This window comes from Gopherus flavomarginatus, chromosome 1 (genome assembly GCF_025201925.1).
Source record: "Gopherus flavomarginatus isolate rGopFla2 chromosome 1, rGopFla2.mat.asm, whole genome shotgun sequence".
Classification (NCBI taxonomy): Eukaryota; Metazoa; Chordata; order Testudines; family Testudinidae; genus Gopherus; species Gopherus flavomarginatus.
In genome coordinates, this window is record NC_066617.1 from 253,690,557 (window position 1) to 253,718,172 (window position 27,616).

The 27,616-nt window shown below is 39.6% G+C and overlaps 1 long non-coding RNA gene across 1 annotated transcript; it reads left to right on the top strand.

Moving 5' to 3' along the window:
- Positions 1 to 27,616, top strand: LOC127034343 (uncharacterized). Its single transcript, XR_007769355.1, has 3 exons — positions 1 to 102; positions 2,467 to 2,578; positions 27,480 to 27,616. It is a non-coding gene; the product is annotated as an uncharacterized LOC127034343 (long non-coding RNA).

Genomic DNA, 27,616 nt, shown 5'->3' on the forward strand with positions numbered 1-27,616 from the left:
TCAGCTCCTCACTGAGTTCTTACTATGGGCAATCAAGGTCCAGAATTATACTTCATCAATTCTGCAGGAAAATTTATTGTTTCATTTTTCATAAGCAAAGCTGTAAGTATTTGTCAGTTAAATCTCCAGGTAGTTAGCTTTCAAACAGTCAAGTATAAACTTACCAAATGAAACATCTGTTCAACACTGTTATTTTACAACATTAATTGGCAGATGTCTTTAGATGACGAAGTAAATGTATCAGTTCTGATTTGTTCTTTTGCACTGAGCTGATCTTGTCGCCATTGAAAAGTACTTACCTCAAAGACCATGGCAGCATGTGGAATATTTCACTGGGCTCAGTCATGTGGGATTTTCTGTGCAGAAAATGAAATATGAAGGCCAACTGCCCACTGAACAATGTAAATTCAATGTCCAAAAACATACTATTGTGAAGAAAGTTGCCCTCACCCTTGTCAAGACTGATATTTAAATCTATATATAGTTTGCACAGAAGTACTTTGCCAATTCAATTACTGTCTGATTAATGAAGTGTGGCAGGTTTATTTCAGGGTTCTAGCTATCTATTAATTAGCATATTGGGGCCTATAGTCTGCTGTTTTGCCCTGATATGCTTTGAAAAATCCCAGTGCAATTAAATAAACTCTAATATGCTTTAAATAGTTACTTGAGAAAACACATACAGATTTTTTTTTTAAACTCTTATGGGATTTTTAAGCACATCCATCCAGATTTATTGTAAAGCATCTAAAGTTCTTTGCAAAACCCATCATTGCTTTGGCTTACACTAGTCAGCAAAATAACTTTCCACTCCCTAAAGCAAAAGGCTGATTTTGTTCTTGCCATGGTCCTGCAATAGGAAGCACTAGTGTGGACCCTTGAATCCCTGCAGAATCCCACTGAGGTCATTGTGACTTAGGTTGACCAGGTAGCAAATGTGAAAAATCAGGACACTTTTTTCCTGGTGGTGGTTGGGGTATAGTTGCATATATAAGACAAAGCCTCTAATATTGAAACAATCTCAATATTAGTGGGTTGTCTGGTCACCCTAGTGGGACTCCACAAGGGCCCAAGGGTCCTGCTGGAAGGTTTTTTAATTTCTATCACTGTAGATTTTCAGAAAGATCAGTGCAGTATTTAGAAGTATCCTGTACATGCACAAGCAGAGCACGTGCACCTTACATATACATCTTTTATAGGGGCCAGACGGATGTGCTATGAGTCCTCATGTTTCAAGCCATATTGATCACAAGTGCAGTACAGATTTACAATGGCACCAGACCCATACTCAGAAGGGGCTGCGGTGCTCAGATCATGGCCCTGCCACCCCCGGCTCCTCCTGCACTCTGCCCCGAGGCACTGCCCCTGCTTAGTCTCTTCCTCCCAAGATCCTACCTGCTATTCGTTCCTCTCAGCCCCCCGTTCAAGTGGGGGGGGGTAGGGGAGGGGGCAGGGCCATGTCCAGGCACTGGAGTCCACAAAAGGTTAATCCAGCTCTGCACAAGTGGGTCAGGGAAACATTTTCCTCCATGCATTAAATACTTACTATAGGTGCATTATGTGAGATGTATGAACTTATTAGGCTAATTTAATACAATAAATGAGAGCTGAGTTAGAGAGTTCTGTTTCTGGGCTTTATTAACCCATCTCCTCCCAACCTAGGTACCTTCACTGGCTCCCTGTATTTTACCATATACAATTCAAGCTACTCAGCCTCACATTCAAGGCTCCACACAGTCCTGCCTCTGACTATATTTTTGCTCTCATCTCCACCTCCTTCTTGTGATCTGCATAGTCTCTCTCTTTTTAATTCTCCCTTTGTGTCCTTTTCCCACTCTCACTTTCCAACCTTGCTTTCTCTAGACTTCAACTATCCTTCCATTTCCTGGTCACATACTTTCCTTCATATCCTGCTTTAAAAATTATAAGTTATTTAAATCCCTTTTCTTCTACAAACTCCAGCCATAGACCTCCTTTCCAGGTGATTTCAAAGTATCTTTCAGTAGCTATTCAGGAGGAGCTATTCATGAATGTGTTACGGGACTATCTAATTCAGTATAACTAGCATATAACAATTTACAGTTCTAAGGAAATGCTTAGATTATCTATCTATCCATCTATTTCTTTCCTTTAAACACATTACACTGTGGTATCTGAATAATGACCTTATTTAAATCAAGCAAAAAATTTAGCATTTTAGAGGCAGGGTTTCAAAAGGACAAATTACAGTGAGGTGCCTAACTCCCGGTGACTTTCAATGACAATTAGTTGCATAATTACCACTTGTGTCTTTGAAAGTCTCCCCCGAAACAGTATTCTAAACTCTTTCCTTGTTCTTAGCATGTCTCTTTGCTTGCTATCTAAGAGTCGTTATTGGGGAAAAACTCATTTATACAGGTTAATCTCTTAACATTAATTGTCCTAAACTTACAAGCGAATTAATTCTGTAATGTCCATCACTTGCAGATGAGTCTGCCCTCGTTAAAGGAGATAATGGAGACATTTTGGAGGATGCTTCAAGGAGCTGACCAACATCATTCTAAGACAACTGATTTCCATCCAGTACATGACCAAACAGGTAGGTCAGAATATGACTGAGAGTGACTTTGCAATGACTTTTGGGACAGTTGTTTGCTTGGCTTTTGAATTTGTATTTTCCTGGAAAGCATACTGGCTCCATTTGAAGACTCTGAGAAAGCATACAGAAGAGCCAGGAGTCCAACAACTATTACCATTTTACTCATTGTGTAAGGCCAATTTCTAACTAATGAGTACAGAATAGCTTTGCCTGTACAGTGGACTAATTTGATGTGGGCAAAGGAGTTTGCTGATTCAGGGGAGGGGGACACGCGGAAGCTGTTTCTTTATTTGTTTTTTTTCTTTAGGAAAAATGTTTAATCAATTTCATAGTTGGAAAACTGAATGTTTTGTTAGATATATTATTTTCTGATTATAAGCACATCTTTGCCTTCCTCTCTTGAACAGTTAGGGTAAGTCTACACTCAATTAAAAACCCACAGTTGACCCATGCCAGCCATCTCAGGCTCACGAGGCTCAGGCTGGGGGGATGTTTAACTGCAGTCTAGATATCTGGGCTTCGTCTGGAGCCCTGATTCTAGAACCTTGCAAGATGGGAGGATCCCAGAGCTCGGGCTGCAGCCTGAGCCAGTACATCTACATCAAAATTAAACAGCCCCACAAGTTGAGCCCCATGAGCCCAAGTCAGCTGGCATGGGTGTTTTATTGCAGTGTACCCATACCCTTAGTGATTTACAGTATTTCATAGTCACCACTTACCCACCTAACAGACAATGTGACATGAAACTATTGTTCTAAGTCATGGGATAGGCAAAAATGCATACATTATGTCCTTGGCTCTCCAAGGAAACACTCAGAGCTTCTATAATGCTACAGCTGGCCAATCTATAAAATGTGAGCTGTGATCTCAAAGCTAAGTGGATCAGTTCTTTGATGAGACCTCCAGTGGTACATGCAAACAGTTGGTCTTGGTGATCTAGTTTATTATACATATAAAGCTGTTTTGGTCAATAATGAACCAATATCCCGCCATTATGGAAATGGAATGAAAATAAATTACCGTAGCTAAAATTACTGTTAACAGTGAAGGAGATTTCTTAGTTTTGCTCCCATTGATGAGAGCAGTAGAGTACAGCTGGGGATTCTGAGAGGAAAACTCTTTATCCGTCCTCTGCTTAATTAAAATACATTAGATACAGGAATTTATTTGAGGCTTCAAGGTTGAATGAAGACAAATAAAATGCTTTATGGAAAGTGATGCAACACGTTATTTAGTCTGATTGAGCAATTCTGTTCTATCAATACTTAGGCTTGTATTAAAGCACATGCCTTACACCTATTTAGCTATGTGCATTATTCTATTGAGTGCACATATGTTACATGTTAAGGCTAATAATGCCTGTTGTTGGAAGTAGTTGGCACAAGGAGTTTGATCAAGCACACTTGCAAAGAACATCTGGCTGCTGCAGAGCAAGATACCTCATGACAGGCTGGAGGCTTGTGATGGGGCACATACTGTGCTTTGCTTCTGAGCAGGAGCGAAGTGCATCTTGTTCTGTTCTCAGCCAGAACATACTGCAGCATATGCACTAGCCTGCTAGGAGGCTGGACTCATCACCTTTTGCATCAGATCACACTTCATGGGGAAAAGTAACATGTCCTAGCTACCTCCCACTCCAAAGGAGACGCATACTGCTTGGCTTCTACTGAGCATGATCACATGCTCACACATAAGAACATAAGAATGGCAGTACCAGGTCAGACCAAAGGTCCATCTAGCCTACTATCTGTTTACCGGCAGTGGCCAATGCCAGGTGCCCCAGAGGGAGTGAAGCTAACAGGCAATGATCAAGTGATCTCTCTCCTGCCCATCTCCATCCTCTGACAAACAGAGGCTAGGGACACCATTCCTCATCCATCCTGGCTAACAGCCATTTACGGACTTCACCACCATGAATTTATCCAGTTCTCTTTTAAACGCTGTTATAGTCCTAGCCTTCACAACCTCCTCAGGTAAGGAGTTCCACAAGTTGACTGTGCGCTGCTTGACGAAGAACTTCCTTTTATTTGTTTTAAACCTGCTGCCTATTAATTTCATTTGGTGACCCCCAGTTCTTGTATTATGGGAATAATTAAATAACTTTTCCTTATCCACTTTCTCCACATCACTCATGATTTTATATACCTCTATCATATCCCCCCTTAGTCTCCTCTTTTCCAAGCTGAAGAATCCTAGCCTCTTTAATCTTTCCTCATATGGGTGAGAAGACCACATCTGTACACAGTATTCGAGATGTGGGAGTACTATGGATTTATATAAGGGTAATAATATATTCTCAGTCTTATTCTCTATCCCCTTTTTAATGATTCCTAACATCTTGTTTGCTTTTTTGACTGCCTCTGCACACTGCTTGGACATCTTCAGAGAACTGTCCACGATGACTCCAAGATCTTTTTCCTGACTCATTGTAGCTAAATTAGCCCCCATCTTATTGTATGTATAGTTGGGGTTATTTTTTTCCAATGTGCATTACTTTACATTTATCCACATTAAATTTCATTTGCCATTTTGTTGCCCAGTCACTTAGTTTTGTGAGATCTTTTTGAAGATCTTCACAGTCTGCTTTGGTCTTAACTTTCTTGAGCAGTTTAGTATCATCTGCAAACGTTGCCACCTCACTGTTTACCCCTTTCTCCAGATCATTTATGAATAAATTGAACAGGATTGGTCCTAGGACTGACCCTTGGGGAACACCACTAGTTACCCCTCTCCATTCTGAGAATTTACCATTAATTCCTACCCTTTGTTCCCTGTCTTTTAACCAGTTCTCAATCCATGAAAGGACCTTCCCTTTCATCCCATGACAGCTTAATTTATGTAACAGCCTTTGGTGAAGGACCTGTCAAAGGCTTTCTGGAAATCAAAGTATACTATGTCCACCGGATCCACCTTGTCCACATGTTTGTTGACCCCTTCAAAGAACTCTATTAGATTAGTAAGACACGATTTCCCTTTACAGAAACCATGTTAATCATTGCTCAACAGTTTATGTTTTTCTATGTGTCTGATAATTTTATTCTTAACTATTGTTTCGACTAATTTGCCCAGTACCGATGTTAGACTTACCGGTCTGTAATTGCCGGGGTCACCTCTAGAGCCCATTTTAAATATTGGCATTACATTAGCTAACTTCCAGTCATTGGGTACCGAAGCCGATTTAACGGACAGGTTAAATCTTAGTTAATAGTTCCGCAACTTCACATTTGAGTTCTTTCAGAACTCTTGGGTGAATGCCATCTGGTCCCAGTGACTTATTAATGTTGAGTTTATCAATTAATTCCAAAACCTCCTCTAGTGACACTTCAATCTGTGACAGTTCCTCAGATTTGTCATCTACAAAAGCCAGCTCAGGTTTGGGAATCTCCCTAACATCCTCAGCCATGAAGACTGAAGCAAAGAATCCATTTAGTTTCTCCGCAATGACTTTATCATCTTAAAGCTCTCCTTTTGTATCTCGATCATTAAGGGGCCGTACTGGTTGTTTAGCAGGCTTCCTGCTTCCGATGTACTTAAAAAACATTTTGTTATTACCTTTGGAGTTCTTGGCTAGCCGTTCTTCAAACTCCTCTTTGGCTTTTCTTATTATACTCTTGCACTTAATTTGGCAGTGTTTATGATCCTTTCTATTTGCCTCACTAGGATTTGACTTCCACTCTTTAAAGGAAATCTTTTTCTCTCTCACTGCTTCTTTTACATCAGGCCTGTACAACTCGTAAAGTGGTAAGGGCTACATTTCTCCAAAGAAAACCCCTAGCCCTGCGGAAACACCCCCGCCCCCACCAGGACCTCCCAGCTCAGGGAAACACCCCGCCCCAGCACCGCCTAGCCCTGCAGAAACAAACCCTCCTTCCCCAGCGCCGCCCCACCAAAACAGCTGTGGGCCAAAAAGGAAGGTTGGGAGGTGGGGAGGTGATACTTGATTTTAAATCAGTCAGGGGCTCCCAGCTGAAGAGGTGGCTGGGAGCCCTCAGGGGCAAATTAAAGGGCCTAAGGCTCTGGTGGCTGGGGGAAACCGGAGCTTTGCGGTGCTGGGGCAGGGATGTAAAGGGACTAGAGCTCCTGCCGCGGAGGGGAGCCCGAGCCCTTTAAATCCCAGCCCTAGCCCATCCGCTGGAGCCGCTGGCTGGGATTCAAAGGGCTCTGGGCTGCCTGCAGCCCCTGGGGAGCCCTGAGCCTTTTAACTCTCAGCCGCGGCCGGGAATCTCTGTGGGCATCTCAGAGCCCTTTGATTCCCGGCCGCGGCTGAAATTTAAAGGGCTCTGGGCTCCCCGCCACTGCAGGCAGCCCAGAGCCCTATGAATCCCAGCCGCGGCTGAGATTTAAAGAGCTCTAGCCCCCCCCCTCTGCTGCGGGCAGCCCAGAGCCTTTTGAATCCTGGCTGCGGCTGAGATTTAAAGAGCTCTAGCCCCCCCCCCTCTGCTGCGGGCAGCCCAGAGCCTTTTGAATCCCGGCTGCGGCTGAGATTTAAAGAGCTCTAGGCTCCCCGCCACTGCAGGCAGCTCAGAGCCCTATGAATCCTGACCGTGGCTGAGATTTAAAGGGCTCAGGGCTCCCCGTGGCTGCAGGCAGCTCAGAGCCTTTTGAATCCCGGCCACAGCTGAGATTTAAAGAGCTCTGGGCTCCCCGCCGCTGCGGGCAGCTCAGGGCCTTTTGAATCCCTGCAGCTGCTGGGATTTAAAGGACTCTGGGCTCCTCGCCACAGCCGGCCTCCCAGAGCCCTTTGAATCCCGGCCGCAACTGAGATTTAAAGAGCTCTGGGCTCCCCGCCACTGCAGGCAGCCCAAAGCCCTTTGATTCCCCTTCGTGGGCTGCACAGTGAGCCTCCATGGGCCGCATGCGGCCCGCGGGCCGTATGTTGTGCAGGCCTGTTTTACATGGTTGTTAAGCCACAGTGGCTCTTTTTTAGTTCTTTTACTGTATTTCTTAATTTGGGATATACATTGAAGTTGGGCCTCTATTATGGTGTCTTTAAAAAGCGGCCATGCAGCTTGCAAGGATTTCACTTTAGTCACTGTACCTTTTAACTTCTGTTTAACTAACCCCCTCATTTTTGCATAGTTCCCCCTTTTGAAATTAAATGCCACAGTGTTGGGCTGTTGAGATGTTCTTCCTACCATAGGGATGTTGAATGCTGTTGTATTATGGTCACTATTTCCAAGCGGTCTGGCTATAGTTACCTCTTGGACCAGCTCTTGTGCTCCACTCAGGATTAAATCTAGAGTTGTCTCTCCCCTTGTGAGGTCTCATACTGGCTGCTCCATGAAGCAGTCATTTAAAGTATTGAGAAATTTCATCTCTGCATTTCGTCTAAGCACACGGACTAAGCATGCTCAGTAACACAGCTGAAGCTGGCTGCCCTCACTCTGCCCCCCACTATCAGCAGGCCTGGCTCTTCTCTGTCCCACTCTTCTGAGCTATGGTAGGATTCTACCTACCACCTAATGCAGGGGGAGACTCAGTCTCCACTTCCTGCACCCACATCCATTAGCAGAGGGCAGAATTTATCATGCCGGGTATACTGATTATTTTTGTGTTCTATGTACAGTGTTTACATACATTTATTGTTTACCAGAGAGATTGGCTGATGACATATGTGTACAAAAACAGTTGTGTGAGAAATATGTGTTCTCTGTCCTCAACAGGTTTTCTCTATGTACATCTGAGTAAAACTGCATTGCACTTTGTGATGTTTTCAAAGTCAATGTTTTGCCCAATAGGCCACACTGTTTCCTTTTAAATGTTTAAGCTCTATTGCTATAAACGCTAACATGTAAAGTTAGCAAATTGAAGGTAGCAGTTGAACTATGCAAATAATTGATCTGAGCAACTATGGTAGTTTGAGGCTGGTATTATTATCACATATATGCAGTAAAGAAACAAATCTAGCCCCTTTTCCATGGAAGCAGGGGGCAGAAAGATGATCACAAGGGACAGGAGAGGAGGCATGGGAGACACCAGAAACCTATTGCAGAAACTCTTGCATGCCTCCCAAACACCAAAAGCATCTACTGGGCGTTAGGGATGAATTTTGCTCCTTACTCAATTTAACCTAATATTTTATGCTAAAATTCAGTATGGATTTTCTGGTAAGCAAGGCTGTCCTACATGCACAAAGATGATGATTTAAAGGAAATAATGTGTTCTTTAAATGATTGAAAATAGACAAATGATCTTTCCACCTTTATGGCTAATGGATTGCAACATTTCATTTCAAAAGACAGAGGTCTGGTGAAAATTACCCTAGCTCCATGGAATACAGTTCAGCTATGCCAAATTGACACCATTCAGGATCTTTCCCCAAGCCTCTTTTGGCTCTGCAAGGGAGTCAGGAAATGATGAGGAGAGAGAGTGTTCACTAGAAATTTTCTTCTAATTTTACAAAAAAATTAAGAAATAAAAAAATCCTAGCTTGACAATCTATGCCAAGTTTCAGCCTACAGATAATTTTATGGCTGAGATATAAACCCCTGAAGTAAAAATGCAGACACAAGGTTAAGTACAGTGTTGCAAATGCAATATTGTAATTTTATACGTTAATCTATCAATACACAGTATGTGCAAACATATGTTTATAGACATAGAGACAGGCATGTATAAAAGAGAGAATAAAAAATCCGTATTTCTCATTTGGTGCTATGCAATTTCTATCAATTTAGGAATATATCATGATTTTATTTTAGGATAACAAACTGTAAATTGTGCTTATTTGAGAACTCTCTGACGGTTTATAAGATAAAAAGGAAAAGATATGTTTCAGAAGCTCTCCATTGACCTAAAACAAACTAATAAATAGTACAAAAAGTGTGGCCATTCTCTGCAAACATGTTACCAATGTTCTCTTTGAAGCAAAATATCAGCAAGAAGATAGTTCTCGGATGATTAGCAGTTACTAGAAAATATGATTCCTACTAAACTCATCAAAGAAAGGTTGTTTAAGAGGTAGGTTGCCTTTTATACTCAGATTACAAGAAAAATTACAAGATCTTTAAGTGAAGTATTTTACAAAATTGGCAGATGGCTTTAATTTGTATTTGTGGTATAGGATCCTGTTCTAATTTTGTTTTTGACGAATGTTCAACATGTTCTGGCCCTGTTAGGACTTTGTCTACTTAAAATGGAATTTGCACACTATAGATATGATTTTTTTTTAAATAAACAATATACCTAAGTTGTTCCAGTGACTGGGAGACCCAGACTTGGAAGTTGCCTTTGTGACTCTCAATTACTAGGCAGGTTGGGATGTGGCAAAATGTGGAGCTCATGCATTTGGGCCCCAGGTCAAAAATGATAGTGTCTATTTAAGGAGTGTCTTTGCTGACTAATTAGTATTTGTAAAGTTCTTAACTAGATTTCTCCTCCACTGTCCCCTCAGGAGGGTGATTACAGTGTGACTGCGTACTTACCGTGGCAACAAGGTTGGAAGGTAATATTAGGCCCTAATTGTGAGTGTTGCTGCCTGTCTTCTTCCTCTGTCTCTCCATCCCTTCTATATCGTTCTGCTTCCTACTGGAGGGAGCAGTGCCACTGACAGAAGAGGAAGAGAGAGAGACTGGCTGCCTGCTTACAAACATCACAATGGTCCTAAGTGGCCAGGAGGAGACATAGCAGAGGAATTTGCTGCTTGCTCCTCCCACTGCAGCTGGATGCCTGAAATTCCAGCAGAGCTGCTTAAACACATGAACGGGTAAAAATATGTAAGTGTCATGACCACAACTGATCAACATTTTCTAAAATTCAAATTTTCAACAAATTTTATCAGTATTTTTAGTTTCTGACCATCACCTAGAAAGTTTTGATGACATTTTAACACTTTTGTGATGTGGTTTTCTAATACTACAGAGCTGGTAGAATATTTTTAAGTTTCAAAATTTTGATAGTTGACTATTTCTAATTTCACTGAAAAAATATAAAAAGAATTTTGACAAAATGGTCACTTTTTTTTTTTGCACTTTGTCTACTTTTGTTGTTGTTAGTCATCACACTTGGCACTTCAGCGTCCTAGAACACTCTGGTCTTGATACAGACACTGTAAAATGTAGATTTATAATTATTCTAATTGTTATTATTTATTATTTAATATTATTCTTCCATAAAGGATGGGTCAAATCTTCCTCAAACTCTGCCCCTTCATCCCCACTCCCAAAACATTTTCTCTGGCAGCAGACCACATAGTTGAAGTGGGAAAGACATTTGTGGAAGTCAGAGGAGGTGTCAGAAATCAGACTGATCATAAGAAGTGTTTTATACTTCTACAATGGAGTCCCTACCATGGTTTTGTAATAAAGAAGCATCATGTAGTATTGTCTCCTTTCCATTTCCCATGAATCTTCAAGGCACCGAGAAGGGTGGAATACTGTGATTAGTGTCAAGCTTGGAAAAGGTTTATTCGCATTTTACAAGTCAGACAGAAGAGTAGATAGCGGCTATTCAGCCAGCTTTGTTAGTGGCTTTTTGTGGGAAGAAGGATTTAGTACTTAGCCACACATTGTAATTACACTGTGTACAATAACCCCAGTCCCTCCTTTGAAAAGTGCCTTTCCCAGAAACAGTACTAAGGAGCTCTGACTCAGGCCAATCATGCTTTTTGGCAAGACCCCATTATATTTCAAATGCTGGCAATGGACGTCCTTTTGTATTGTAAATTCTGGCAATAGCCAACCAATCCTACTTAAACCAACAGCTAATGTTGGCTCCATTTATTTTAAATCCCTTGTTCTCCATAGACCATATAATCAGAGGGACAGGCTGCTCATGGCTTCCCTGGTGCTCAACTGCACGCAGGTCATGACAAAGCCTCGTTTTTGGATGGATGTCAGTGCATAATGCCTTGCTACCTGTGAGTGAACGTGTGTGTGTGTGTGTGTGTGTGTGTGTGTGTGTGTGTGTGTGTAAAGCACAGCAGCCTAATATTTTTAACCTTTAAAATACATTTCTCTTTTTGTACTGTTGTTTTTGTCAGAATTAAAAATGAAAAAAGGTTTGCCGCTTTCTTTCAGCAGCCCAGGCAAATCTGCTCTGGAGACATTATCAACATTATATGATAAACCAAAACTTTAAAGCAAAGGTCAAATATTCACTGCACAGTAAGCACTCTGTCAAAGAAAAGCAAACACCTGGCCTTTGGCAAATTACGTAGTTGCATTGCCTGATGCACCAACCAGACACTATTCTTTCATTAGCATTACATTCAACCGTTCACAAAAAGGCACTAGCAAATGCTAAATCATTGTTTTTGTGGAGTAGGAATAAGTTAGTCAATTTAATGTACCTTTTTAAGTTATTAGTTAAAAGTCAAAGATTCATCACACGTCACTTTTCTTAACAATGTAAATGCATAATAATAAACACAAGTGTCATGCATCATCATTACTGCACTACAGAAAGTTAGCTATTGTGTATTTATTGTCAATTTGGAGGAAGGATATATATTGTTATAATATATACTATTATATATTATATAATATATAATATATTTATACTAAAATACTAAATGCAAAAAGGCAAATGAGTGCAATGTTATATTGCATTGAAATAATCCTAAATAAAATCAGGTAAAAGGAAAAATGTTATGGTCCAACAGCATCACCACATAACACACACCCAGTATGTGGCATTTTGACAACATACTGTAAACAGCAATTACACAATATATTTAACCAGTGTACATTTTTAATTTCATTTCCAGGCTTTGTTTTTAAAGATTTTTTTAATTACCTTTGCTTATTGATGTTGATGTTTAATGGTCCCAGTTAGGTTCTGCAGTTCACAGCGTACTCGGGCAAATGAAATGTGGAACAATAAGTTTCCTCTTTTGCTGCTCTTCTTGATTTATCTGGAGAAAACAGCCTTGCAAAACTGTCACAAAATTTTACCAGCCCAGGAACAAAATCTATTCGGCCACCCTTTACTTTTATGATGAAGTTTATGAAAGAAAAGAAATTCCACGCTAATGACATTTTACTTGCCTTAATGGAGTATTTGGACATTTTTGTTGTAAGTGTTTCAATTAGGGATGGGCCTGCGCCAAAACCATTTACCTAAAGAAAACTCTGGGGATGTTCAAAATTTCAAACTCATCTATATCTACAATTCTGCAAATGACTCCTATCTTGGTAATAGCCTGAACCAAACATCCCAAACAGCTCTTTCACAATAAGGGAGTATGGGTTCAAAATGAACATATGAATTATGAGGCTTGTACTAATCTTGAGTTTCAATGAGATATTTACATTCATCCCATGCAAATTGCCTAAGCAGCAACCCCTGGCAGATTGTGCAGAGAAAATGGGCAGTGTTTTTACAAAATGGGATAAGCCTTATTAGGCTCTTATAAAATCTTAGCTAAAACCACAGAGCATGCTGAGATGTGATTTAAAAAAACAAAAATCCCCAAACTGCAAAGGGGCACTGGTTTTCAATGAGAGCTGTATACATACCAAGCTTCATGTTTTAGACACTAGCTGATTTTGCCTTAGCCCTGTTCAAAGGACTGAAACGCCAGTGTTCAAACTTCTGGTCCTGGCTGGAATTGGTCCCCCAGCGATTAGGCATAAAGGCAGGACACTGGTCACATTACTGCACGCAGACAACTATCAAGACAGCTGACTTCACAATTCAATCTCAGTTCCACATTAAAAAAAATGCTGGCTTAAGTCAAGATGTCCATTTTCTGAAATAGTTGAGCCTCTCAGACAGTACGTCTGATACAACCTTTCTAAGGAACAGCAGCAACAGATTGTGCAGGACTATATTTTGGATGAATGTTACACTTCTTGCCAAATCGATAAGTTAGATCCACATCCTCTAGTCTCTTCAGATCAGCTCACAGCATGCCCCCCAGGACAACCATATGACCCGAAAGATTCTTCTTCATTATGACAGAATAGATTGTGGCCATGGGTGGTTTAACTGGGGCTTCTTGAGCTCCCCATCTAGCTTCTGTGAAGCTCAAGAACAATCAGCATGCCATTTGGTCATGGATAGTTCTCTTTATTGTCTTGGTGGATGGATGCGCCTGATGTCTTTGGAAGCTGCTGCCATGATAGAGTGGCTACATCACTTACCTAACACCTAACTCACTGGGGGAGGGATATTTCAGTGGTTTGAGCATTGGCTTGTTAAACCTAGGATTGTGAGTTTAATCCTTCAGGGGGCCATGTAGGGATCAGTACTTGGTCCTGGTGTGAAAGCAGGGGACTGGACTCAATGACATTTGAAGGTCCTTTCCAGTTCTATGAGATAGGTATATCTCCATATTATAATAATAAACTTTATGCTGTCAGAAGCCATATACCAGAAAGCTATGCAACTTCCCTCTGCTGAACTAATTTAACTTAAAATATAGTAAATATATTTTATTTGTATTAAATCCTTGCATTATGTGTCTCAGGGATGAGAGAAACCACACCACCCAGGTGTATTCCAACATTCCAATTCCCTGAGGAACTTCTAACAGCAGCCTTTTTTAAATAAAAGAAACCTACCATAGTAATGTTTCCTCCTCCTTTTTGTCTTATGTGCATAATTTCCCTCAAAAATGACATCTGTTTGAGGCCCAGAATGGGCAGCATATTAAGTCATGGAGTGATAGACCTTTCCTGTACATAAAAGTATCACAGCTTTGAAGTCTATTATGTCATTGTCCTCAAGGGATAGAAATGGGATTTTGTTTCTGTGAAAAAGAGGAGATTCCAGATTTCTCAGTGAGTGTCACAGAAGCACCTGCTTCTAGCTGTGGAAGGTCTGGAGATATCTGGTATTTAGAATATTGAGTTTTGTGTACAGAGATATTAAATTAGGTCATATGAGTGTTTAAGAGATGGACTGGGGGTGGGGGGAGGGAGAGGGAGCGTCAACTGGCTCTCTCTAAGCACTGTTCAGTTTAATTCATGATAACTAAGACACCTGTCTCTGCAGGTGGAGGGACACAAAAATAGTCCCATTCAAATAATAATGAAAACAAAAGAAACCTCCAAAAGATTTATAAAATAATTTTCTCTGAAACATACATGGTTGTGCTGGCGTGTTCATCCCACAACAGAAAGGAAGGGGTTAAAAGCAGCCTAGGGAGGTTGCACAGGGAGCAGTCAATCAGGGCCCCGTGGGCTTATGTAAAAGGAGTTGCAGGGCCAGAAACAGGCTGCATGAAGCCCAAGGAGAGAGGACTGTGTTCCTAGTGGGCTGCAGAAAGGTAGGACTTCGGACAGAACAGTTGCTGTCAGGGACTGGGGGAGCAAAAAGGAACTCCTGGCTGGCTGCTAGGACTGCAGGCTGGAGGCCCTGAGAAGATGGTGAAGAAGGTGCTGGAGTCATGGGGAGGTGGCCTAGGGAATTGAAGCAGTATTGGCAGAGACGTTAAGGAAAGGCAGCAGGAGGCTACTATCTCCATGGTCCCTGGGCTGGGACCCAGAGTAATGAGTGGGCCCAGTTCACCCCCCTCCCCGGAAGGGGAAAACATGGATGGTGACATGGAGGGAGAGCCAAGTCATGAGAAGAAAGCTGTGGTTCTGGGGCTGAGATGATTTGCAGGCAAAGAAGGCAGCAGGAGAGGCACCACCAGGAGAGGGCATGCTGGCTAAGAGAGCTAATCCTCGAGACGGCCAGAAGAAGGCCCCACTCTGGAATGAACTCCATCACAATGGTATATCAAAATATATGATGTGTGGTGTGGTGAAAAGTTTTCATTGGCATTTGTTTAGGATGATCTGCATCTCTCTGATGTATGAGTCTGATTCACATAATTACGTTCTACTGCCCTAACTCCTACCTGCAGTATTCTTTCAAAATTATTTCCCTAAACTATTGTGTAGGATTTATGTGTGCTGTTAAACAGCTGCCAAATTTCACTCCATAGGCGGCTGCACTTCAGTGGTGGACGTAATGATTTGTGAAGCATTTGGGGATCCTTGCAGATGAAAGCACTGTCTAAATCACAGCTATCCAGCTTGTGATTCTAGAGCTGCATGTGGCTTTTTTGGAAGCCACAGATCTGATATGAGCTCCTTTTCCTCTTCTTGTAAGAGAACAGGCAGAGTGCAAAGCAGATCCCTTCCCCTCTCTTCAAGCAGCCAGGATATTGGCTTATATATTTCTTTTTCTATACAATGTACTCACAGCAAGCACAGTGTGTGACATTCTACAACATATGTTCATGGTATCTTATGATGCATAACAATGTAACTGTAAAATGAATGTGTATCCCATTGTATAGTATATAAACACAATGGAGCTTAGTTGGTGCTGAACTGAAGGAACAGTGCTGACGTCGAACATCATAATCAGTAAAATTGCAAGTGACTGATGTAATTCAAACAGGATTATGACTTCACTGGAAAGCAGGAGTCAGTTCTGACTTCCTTTGACTGTTTCACCTATCTCTCCTATTACAGAATACAGGACTGTGAATGATAAATAAGCAATGCAACCAACATTTTCAACAGGAAAGCTATCTTTCTTATGCCTGTGACCTATTCACTGAGCAGCTGGCAAATGACTCTAGTGAAGTCATCCTATTCTCCTCCTACCAAAAATCTATTGTGTTGATGAGATGTCATTCATATTAATTAGTCTTCTCTATCTGTATGCTCTATTCAGCTCTGGAGTATTATGCTAAAATCCAGCCTGATATTTATCAAACACTCTAGAATAGCAACTGAAAGAAAAAAATGGCTTTTGAGTCATCACTGCTTTCCTCAATGGGAGTGGCTGTTTGGGATAGTTTCCTTGTGGCTCTGGAATGTAATGAGGAAATGCATAAGAGCAGGGAGTAGTCTCACAGAATAAATGTGAAGGTAGTTTGTGTTGCCACAAGTGGAGGTGTGCAAAAGTCAACACTTCTGTGCCTTTCTTTCTTTCCCAAAAATTTACAAAAGCAAAAAATGTTGTATAACTCAGTGGTTCTCAACCAGGGGTACACGTACCTCTGGGGGTACACAGAAGTCTTCCAAGGGGTACGTCAACTCATGCAAATATTTGCTTAGTTTTACAACAGGCTACATAATATGAACTAGCAAAGTCAGTGCAAACTAAAATTTCATACAATGACTTGTTTATACTGCTCTCTATACTATACACTGAAATGTGAGTACAATATTTATATTCCATTTGATTTATTTTGTAATTATATGGTAAAAATGAGAAAGTAAGCATTTTTTCAGTAATAGAGTGCTATGACACTTTTGTATTTTTATGTCTGCGTTTGGAAGCAAGTTGTTTTTAAGTGAAGTGAAACTAGGGAGTACGCAAGAAAGGGATACAGTAGTCTGGAAAGGTAGAGAGTCACTGGTATAATCCACTGGCAGTGTGTTAGAGGTCCTCTCCTGTGCAAGGCTAGGAATTGTTACCCTAGCTTCAAAGCATTAGTTCAAGCTTTAGCCCAGTATAATTTTAGTTCTGGCAGTCCCCAGTTCTATCCCAGGTCCCCCTGCAAGATGATGGAGCAAGATGGTGGAGTCACCTTTGCATTTCACTGTAGCTCCCAGCATCCTCAAACTACTGCTTAAGCAAATGTTAATGCCCATAAGATGAGTATTTCTATAAGGGATGTCATGATAATGTTGACTGACATAAATATTTTATGTATTATCATATATCAAGAAAATCAGTTGAAAATACACAAAATAATATACCGGGTACTACATTTGCCTACACTAGAGAGGAATGGGTGGCCAGGATAATTTTGAACTAAGGAAATGCATGTAAACAAATAGATCAGCCTAGAAATAAGAGAGATGTATTTTAAACAATACAGACCAGCAAAAAATAACTAATGTGAGTAGGATTCTGACAGGAGCCCAAAGCAGTTAGGTGCCTAGTTCTCAATGAAATTCAATGGGAATCATGCAGTAATTCCTCTGAAAATCCCAGCCTTTATGTTTAAGTTTCTAAAAAGGAGATTTTATTGTTGATATGACAGTACCTACCTAAGAACCAACCAAGAACAGAGCTCATTGTACCAAAAACAATACAGAGTAACAGAAGGTTCCTGGCCTGAAGAGGTTACAATCTAAATAGACAAGACAGACAAAGGAAAGGTAGAAGGGATTTAACATACAGGCAGTGTAACCATCTCCATTTGCTAATTTTCTTTTTCTCATAACATAGTCTTATGTATGTTTCCTTTTTTCATTTGTTTTCTTCTTATTCAATCGAGAGATAGGGTCAACACACAAAGGGAAAAAAATTCTCATTTCAATAAAATGTCCTTCTAGGCAGAAAATTATCTATGAACAATATTTTGACTATGGGATATAGTACCTTTGCACTGTGGTCTTGATCCAGCTAGTAGCCTCCCTGTGTTATGTTCAGAGAGGGTGAATTTCCCTCCTCTGGCATGTATTCACACAAGACCTGTTCATCACTTAAGCCTGAAAATAGGCTTAAGTGGGGCTTAAAAAGTTAGACAGGCTTATGTGGGGGGAGCCTCTGCATAGAGAGTGAAGCAGCAGCACCTTGGACTGGAAAATCATGAATGCTGATGACATGCTGAAGATGTGCTAATCTAAGTAGGAATTTAACTTTTGGACTGTTAATTAAAGTAAAACGTAGAGGGATTGTGAATTCTAGGGTGCCATTGCAACTCCATCACAATTACTGTATTGCAGTCATCATATTGCACAGAACAACCAAAACAGTCAAGTAATGGTTTTCTTTTCCTTGTTTGCATTTGTGTTTGCCTGCAAAAAGGCACATGTGGTGACCATACAGATATGCATTTTAGAGCTGGTCGGGAATTTTCCATCCGAAGGATTTCATGACAGAAACTGGCCTCTTTGCAAAATTGAAATTTTCCACATTTTTCCAGGAAAGTAGTTTTTTATTCCTCTGTAGGGAAAATTGAAATGAAGGCTGCCCATTGAACTGCCTTTCTCAATTTCACTTTCTGCCTGCAGGGAGAAAATGAAGTTAATGCGAGCTTTCCAGGGGAGCAGCCTGCAAGCAAAAATATTCCATATTTGTTTGCCCAAAAAAAAATATTTCCGAAAATCCCTTACCATGAAAAAAATAAATAAATCATATTTTGACTTATTTTTCCTGATTGGGAAGAATTTTTATGGGAAGAATTTTGCACTTTTGAAAAAAAAGTAGTTCCAATTTCCAGCCATCTCTAAAGCATATTAGTGATCTAAAATTCAAATGGTTTGACAGAGGGTGTGAAGTTATGCACCACGTTTGAACATATTTTAGTTTCATTAGTTTCTTGGGGGAGGGGTTGTTTTTGTTTTTGTATTGTTGCTATGTGACCTATTTGCATATTATAATCTTTCTGTTTTGGAGCACAGTCTATATAACATGAAATCCTGGCCTCATTGAAGTCCATGACAAAACTCCCATTAACTTGACTGGGGCCAGGATTTCACCTTTAATTCTTTTTCATTGTAGGCTATTATGTGCTAACTCAGGATTTCACAAAATTAAATTTTATAGCAACTGTGACTAAACCATTTTTATTTGTAATGTGATACATACAGAATATGACATAATATATCTGTTTCATGTTTTTACATGCTCCATAATCTCACATATTCATGTATTGTATTTATCCTATTCTCAACCACTGGGGCCAAGCCTGCACTCCTTGCATATTTGAATTCCTGTTAACTTCAGTGGGAATGTTGAGTACACCAGAAATGCAGGACCAGGCTGTCCAACAATGTGGAAATAACACACTATGACAATGCACTCTAGGGAGGCATTGTGCTTCACTCTTCATAGGATGAAACTCTGATGTACTGAGTTTTCTCAACACCTGCAACATTTTCATCAGAATTACCACAAATTTGGAACTCCTGACACAATCACTAGACATGCAACCGCCTACAGAACTAAATGCAAAAGTCGCATCTCTTCACATCAGCTTTCTTATAACAAATACACAGAATGAGAATCAGATACATCAACTGAAGGAAAACAAGTACCCATCCTACCCACTAGTGCTGGTGAAAATTTTATGTCAAAGCTGTTTTTTGATGGAAGACTGCATTTTCAATCAAATGGAAATTTTTCATGAAAAGTTTCTTCTTCCCATGAGTTTATTTTATTTTTCCTCAAAAACAAAAACAAGAGTGTCTGCTCTCCTCTATGGGGCTGGGTTCCCAGTTGGACTACATCTCCCATGATTTACCATAGACAGGACACCCATGATGTATCACATCTCCTTACCGAGAGAGGAGACTGTAGGTCACCAGGAGGGATGGAGATCTGACCAGAGAATCCAGTCTATAAAAAGGAATGGCAGCAGGAGGCATCCAAACTACAGCTCCCACTTGGCACTGTGGCAACATTTCCAAATTGAAATATTTTGTTTTTTGTTTTGTTGTTTCACTGAAAATTCAAAACAAATTTTGCAAGGAAAATAGGCCAATCAGCTCCAAGCAGCATAGCCAGAGTGGACAGAAGTGGGGAAGAATTGTACTGGGGCTTTGAGATGAGGGTTCCCCCAAAATGTCTAACTTGGATGAAATGAGAAGGGTGGTTGGGTCTCCATGAGCATGATTTACCAGGACCCTAAATTTTCCTCAGTGAGCCTGACTCTAGCATCTGGCTGGAGGGAGCATACAAAATTTTAGACTTACTGCTTACTTTCCATAACTTTGCTGGGCTCAGATATCATGGTGACTGTCATGTTATTAATATCATAAGTGGATAATCATGCAGATGTATCAGATGTTGTGGTGAAAATTGTGATGGCTATTCAATTCTTTTCTAAAACATACATTTATAAAAGTCTTAAATATGATCTGTCTAGTGTGTTATATTTAACTTAAGATGAATATTTTTGTCCAAAATTATAATTAGAACTGTACAATTGTTGCTTTGATCCTTTACAACCAAATATGAAATGCTTTGTTTGCAGTAACTACTATTTTATTTTTAATAATTAGATATATGGGACACTTTACTGTAAAACAGAAAACTGTTCTGCCCACTGTCAGTTATGGGTGTGTATCAAATTTTAATGAAAAAGGATCAATAAACTGTCTCAAAATTCACCATCATCTTCTGCATTCAGCTTGCCCCATATAACATGTAATAAGCTAAATTGTTAAATGTTTTGCTTTATTTGATCATTTACAACTAGTACTAATGCCTGAAAAATTGTAATATTGCAATAGTTCACAACTAGTCAATAGGCTCAGACCCATAATTGTACATTTTGACTGAAGAACTCCTGCATTTTAAAACCTAGGTAAAACCAAAGTGTGGCACAGAAGTTTTGTTAATTAAAATATATTATCAATAGTTTAGATCCTAGTCCTGACCTCAATGGCTATTCCCTTTCACTTTGGCTGTAGTAGTCAGCATTTTTCAGAATTTGGCCATAATATTTTTAATGCAAAAAAGGAAGATAATCCAGTTAAAAGAATTTAGATATTGAATGTCCCATTAACACACTTGGAATTACTCACAGGTGTTGCCTGTTTAATTAATTCTTCCATTCTCTATTAGCACCTTTATCTCTATTAATAGAATATTATATTCCATAGGTACTATAGAACTAGCTAGAGCATCTGCCGCTTAATACAAACCTCCCATGTATTTGCTGGTGAATTCCAAAGCAATGATGGTTGGGGTGTGGTGGGAGAGATTAGAGGGGGAAGGTAGGTGTAAGAAGCTGCCATGGTGACAGGAAGAATTTGACTGAGAAACTGTTGCCTTTGCTCTTCTTTCTTCTGTTCATCACAATAGCCTTCATCTCTAAGATTATGAAAGGAAGAAATGTCATGTGATGGTTGAAAGTCATTAAAGAAGCTAGTGATAGTTCAATACCTCATCTAAAGCTTGATCATGGAAGGTGGAATGCGTCAGAATTTACACAGAAGTTAGTTAAAATTTTGGGTACTTCTTCTCTTTCAAGATCAGGGCTTTCAAGATATTTAGTAGGCAATTTCATGTTAAAAACCAGTGGTGTCAGACTCGACCAACAGCAGTTCTTCTCAGGTAAGAGAAAATGAGATTATTTTTCCTAGAAAGTAACATGTCAAAAGGGAACCTGCTTTGTATGTATTTCCACCCCTATTCTTGCTGCTATTGATTTAATGAGGAACAAGAATGAACCCTATAGTGGAAAAGCTCCTTCCATTTTTTAAGGGTTCAGGTTAGGATAAAGAAAAAGTGAACTTGAGAAGGAATTTCATATTGAGGAGGAAGAACTCTTTTTGACAGTTCTGATTTCCTGGAGACCAGTTGCTTAGAATGTCTTTGAATATATGATATGGACAAGGGCTGGATGTACCAGATACCAGAGGATATGTACTGTATGAAACACCAGCTCATTAATTTTTTGAAATGTGATTATTAACTACTTGATAACTTTTTCTATAAAGGGAACATTTATCATAGATTACTTCTAAAAAGTATTTGTAAATTGTTTAATGCTGATTCAAAAAGGAAAGCTGCAGGATATATTAAGATGTTTCCTTAAAGTGAAATCATAGAATATCAGGGTTGAAGGAACTGCAGGAGGTTATCTAGTCCAACCCCCTGCCCAAAGCAGGACCAATTCCCAACTAAATCATCCCAGCCAGGGTTTTGTCAAGCCTGACCTTAAAAACCTTTAAGGAAGGAGATTCCACCACCTTCCTAGGTAACCCATTCCAGTGCTTCAGCATCCACCTAGTGAAAAAGTTTTTCTTAATATCCAACCTAAAGCTCCCCCACTGCAACTTGAGACCATTACTCATTGTTCTGTTATCTGCTGCCACTGAGAACAGTCCAGATCCATCCTCTTTGGAACCCCATTTCCGGTAGTTGAAAGCAGCTATCAAATCCCCCCTCATTCTTCTCTTCTGCAGACTAAACAATCCCAGTTCCCTCAGCCCCTCCTCATAAGTCATGTGCTCCAGCCCCCTAATCATTTTTGTCGTACTCCGCTGGACTCTTTCCAATTTTTCCACATCCTTCTTGTAGTGTGGGGCCCAAAATTGGATACAGTACTCCAGATGAGGCCTCACCAATGTTGAATAGAAGGGAATGATCACGTCCCTCGATCTGCTGGCAATGCCCCTACTTATACAGCCCAAAATGCCGTTAGCCTTCTTGGCAACAAGGGCACACTGTTGACTCATATCCAGCTTCTCGTCCACTGTAAATGAAATGATTGTACTGTAACTGAAAACTGTTTGCTTTTTAATGTTCTTCCACAAGTTATTAATTTTGTAAACAAAATGTACAGCTAATTTTGGCAACTCCAAAGACTTTGAAGTTTGTGGTTTTATTTCATGACAGAGCACCATTTCAGTTTTTTAATCAATTTATTTTAAGGATCAGATATGCATTATGTATGTTGCAAGTTCACTATTAGGGACCTCCCTTAAATTTTGAGTGTTTTAGAATCTTTCATGGCAACATAGAAATAGATCTTGCAAAGTGCTGAGTGCCCACAACTCCCACTGAAGTCAGGGGACAGATTTCTTCCCATCTATGAGTGGTTCCATGCTTCTGAAATGACCTATATCTAGATCTGGGAATATAATTTCCAGCAAATAATTTGTGATTATTTTTGCCTCATTTCTATATTCACAAATTGTACACGGACAGATCACTATTGTCTTACATTTTTTCATTATATGAAATTATCCACCAAATAATTTTGATAATCATTGACCTGTGGACTGGACTTGAGCAGTTAGCTGTAAGTAATTTGTATTCAAAATTTGAGTTGGGTTGCTTAGCTGCAATTGAATATATAGGTCACAGAATGTTGTTCCTCTTCCTTGTTTGGTGAGTGTAACTCTTAAAGTCAGTCTGTGAACATGTACAGTTGCAAATTCATAAAGTTTGCCATACAGGAATATTCTTCAATAGTCACTTAAAATTTTGTTTCCATGTATATTCCTGCCAGTCAACTCATTTGCAGAAAGTGAACACAAAAGAGTCATGAACTCAATCAGATTGCTGTATATTTCCAATAAAAGTCATGGAGTTTATTTTGCAGTTTTCACCCTGCTATGGTATTATTCTTTAAAATTCCTACAACTCTCCTGGCCAACAACATGTGTTTTGAATGAGGAGAGGGAGGGTTAAGAACTCATTTAATCCTCCCACAGAGTCCTTACTTTCAGTGGAAAACTTTACCTTGAAATTGTTCTACCCCCTTTGTATTTCACATGGATGGTTTTTAGTACTGGACGTTTCTGAAATAAATATACAGGATGAAGCCAACAACACAGAGGTTACATTAGCTGCTCTTTTTAGCAGGTCCAGTTGAAGAATATTTAAGACTTATAATGGAGTTTCAAGACAGTACAGTGACAAACTGTAGTTCTAATAGAAAAGATGAGAGAGGAGGGACCAAATCAGTACTGATATTTATACTGCAGAAAGAAATCCTGACTCCATATCAGTTGATCAGCCAAATGGCAAAAGGATAAAGTAATGCTGTGAAACAGACACATACAATTTACAGTAAGGTTTTAGATTTTGCTTATAAAGTTCTCCCACCAGAGAAGACATTCTTTAAATAGTTGATGGAAACTTCTGCTTTCAATCCTTCCTTCACCATTTCATGTAAATGGTCTGAAAGTGTATTTGAAAGGATTTTCCTTCCGTATTCAAACATGTCTCAGCGTTGCGACCCATCACTTGATGTGTCAGTCCTACCTGGGGGTAAGGTTATCAATTTCATTTCCTGATTTCCTCTTACCCAGTGCATCCGCCAATAAAAAGAAATGCAACTTTAAAAAAGAGGAAATAGTATTCCTAACATTAGCCACAATCATTAAGGGAGGTGGAGGGAGAGGTCAGACCACAAGACAATAAGCGAGTAGCCAACATTTTGAATAAATAATGAACCAAATCAAAATCAGCCATGCCTCTAATCGGGACATTTTCACAGCACTGCTTGAGGTGCAGAATACTTATCCAGGCTAGATATGTGCTTGGCAAAATTAATCAGGTAATCAGTTTCCATTCTCATCTCCAGTTTAAAACATTCTGTGTGTTGGCACTGTGGTCAAGACTACTTTACTTTTATTGCCAGTGGATTTGGGTGATAAAAAGAAATGGTTAACTGTAAGCAAGCTGTGACACTTAGTTCAATGAATAGCTGTAAAAGTACATTAGAAAGCTTAGGTTAAGCTGAGTGTTCTTATTAAATAATTAGGAAGTAATAGGAATTCAGACTAGCATACTAGCAGATGCAGACTCCATCTCTGATCACGGTAATTTTGAGGACCCTATAGACTTTAAGAACCCTTCCCCCCAAAATTGTATTGTTTAAAAGAGTTATGTAGGGACTTGGAAAATCCAAGAGGAAAATTAGCAATCCAATGTCAGCAAATTACCATTACACTATTAAATAAGATTAGGCTTAGATAGATTCGATTTTTATTGATAAATCTTGGTAAATGTCGATTTCACTGTACACAGACAAACTGAAGCAAATGCATATCCACTGATGATTGAAATTTACAGATAGACAAAGAAAGAAAATTATGAAAATTTTAATCAATAAAAATGAAAAAATACTAAAAAATAATCAGTTATCTGTCAAAGTTATAAAATAAAACTGAATTCTGCCAAGCCTGAGTAAGATGAAAATCTTACCAAAAGTATCTTATGGGATCCTAGTGTATGGAGTAGCCAGACTACTGGCCTTTTTCAAAGTTTTTTTATATCTAAGTTGGTTCCAGATTCAGACCTTTTCAAAAGCACAAATATCTTATGAAGGAAAACATACATTGTCCAGCAGAAGAATGTATTTTAGGAATTTGATTGCCAAAATCATTAAAGAAAGTTATGAAAATCCTGATTCCTGAATATTAACAGGCACTGAGTGTGCCTAAGAAGGCATTTGCTGCTTTGTTGACTAACTATATAGTAATGAAGAGCCCTGAATAATTGTCCATCTGCTGCAGTGCTAAGGAGGGCGGTTGTGGACTAGCTCCTCACCTATGCCAGACCACCACTTGGGCCAGGTGAAGAGGAAAATGAATTAATGTCATCACTACCCACAAACTGATTCAGTCCCTGGTGTAACTTAGAAAAGATAACAAGGTTATTGTAAACTATACCATCTTGTACTTGACCCAGGACTACCAGGCCATATCTACATGGTACATTCCTCAAACACCTCTGATGCCTGGTGGAGGATCCAGAAGACAGTAGCACAGAGATGGCAACGCTGGCTTGGTGCTAGCTGAGGAATCCTCAGACATCTCTTTAGGGGATATTTAATGCCTCTTCATACATAGATTTATAGCCCTTGGAGTGGCAAGAAGGGATCAGAATATGGGCCAGAAACTGGCCTTTTAGTTGAAGCGGGAATGGACAAAATCTGAATAAAATAAGAACCAATCCAAGCTTTCCTTCACACTGAATGTTAACTGAAGGCTTTTTTGAGTTTTAAAAATGTTTGGTTAACTTTTTTAGTTTTGTTTTTTTTTGTCTTTTTCCTGGAGATAGGCAGATGCCTAAACTGGAACAATGAAATATTACAAGAAACTATTCTTGGCAGATGTGTGAGCTGGCCAGAATGAAGGAGCCCTGGAAATTCTGTGTGAAAGCCACGTCTTACAAGATTCATAGCCTGATACCTTTTAAACCACTGTGTTTTATAATGAACTTTGGCAAAACACACAAGATGCTTACTAGAACCAAATCCCCAAAGTTTTGAAGGTTCACCCGGCACTAATTTGAACCTATCCAATTACAGTCCAATAATAAAATGTGATATTATAGAAAGTAGTCCAGTAATTACAGTATAAAACCAGCTCTATCTTACCCATTTCTTTGGAATCTTATCTTGCAGAGGAGAATGTGGTTTAAAATGTAAAAATCAGAACATTTGCTATTTGGTAACAATTTACCTCTTCTTTTGTAGGTTGTGAACAACTAGATATATATTTATAAAGCCATCAGAGACACTTTTTTGTATATATTCTATTGTGTTTATATCAACAACAAAAAAAAGAGTCTGTAAAAAAATTCAGATAGCACATAACTAAACATAATACACTGACAGAAAGAAAGGCAGAAAACTGGCTCAATTCAGTTCTCTTACACCTAAATCCTTGGTGTAAATATATTGATTTCAGTAGGGTCAACTAAGGATGAATTTGGATCCTACCCTTTAGAGTCCTAACCAGCCTGGAGAGAATAATCTGATAAACAGATAGCACTTGATTAAAGAGCAGAAAACCTAGCACTAAAACAACTTGATCTTCTTTGTTCCTAAAATTGATTTGGGGGACCTTAAGAAACCTCAGAGACAATTGATCCAAATGTCAAACAGATTAGTATATAGTTGATATGCTTCTGCTTCTTTGTTTGAATTTTGGTGCTCAGGGATATTCTCATTGGGTTTGATTCTGACCTCACACACCATTAACTTTGTTCAAGTTACTCCTAATTTACACAGAAGTAAGTGAGATCAGAATCAAAGCCTTGGTTCCAAATACCCAAGAATGTCCATCGGTGCTTTAATCATACAACCGTTACAAAGAAATACTAAACTAATCTACTGTTATGGCCCCCAAACATGGCAGCTTGTAATTGTTTAGGGCTATTCCTGTAGCACAATGTAGAATTATTTTTTACATGCGAACTGCAGGGGTAAGGGGGGTATTTTTCCATGGGATCACCAAATCTCACTTGCCATTTTAGCTTTGCTGCTGGGAAGAAGTAATTTCCTGTGTCTGTGACAAATCTTTAAATGCTTTATTTTGAATTCCAAGCACATATTTCAGCCATGCTTGTCCTCAGATCTATTTTTCAACTGAAAACAAAGTACTATAGTCACAGAGGGGCTGTCTGCCAAAATATAAGAAATAAAAAAGAAAGATTAAAACCACTCTGGTTACATGACAATGTTCACGAGTGAGTTAGCACAAATTATGCTCATAGAAAGGAACAAACTTTCTGCCTTGATGTCTCATTGTAGGACCAAGAGGAAGGACTGTGGTTCTAGACCACCTTTCTGTGTTCCCAATTGTGGGACTGTAGAAAAGCAGACTCACTCCTGCGGCACCTCCTGCTAGTGCCTTCCGGGAATTAGCTCAATTCAGCTCTGGAGCTCCC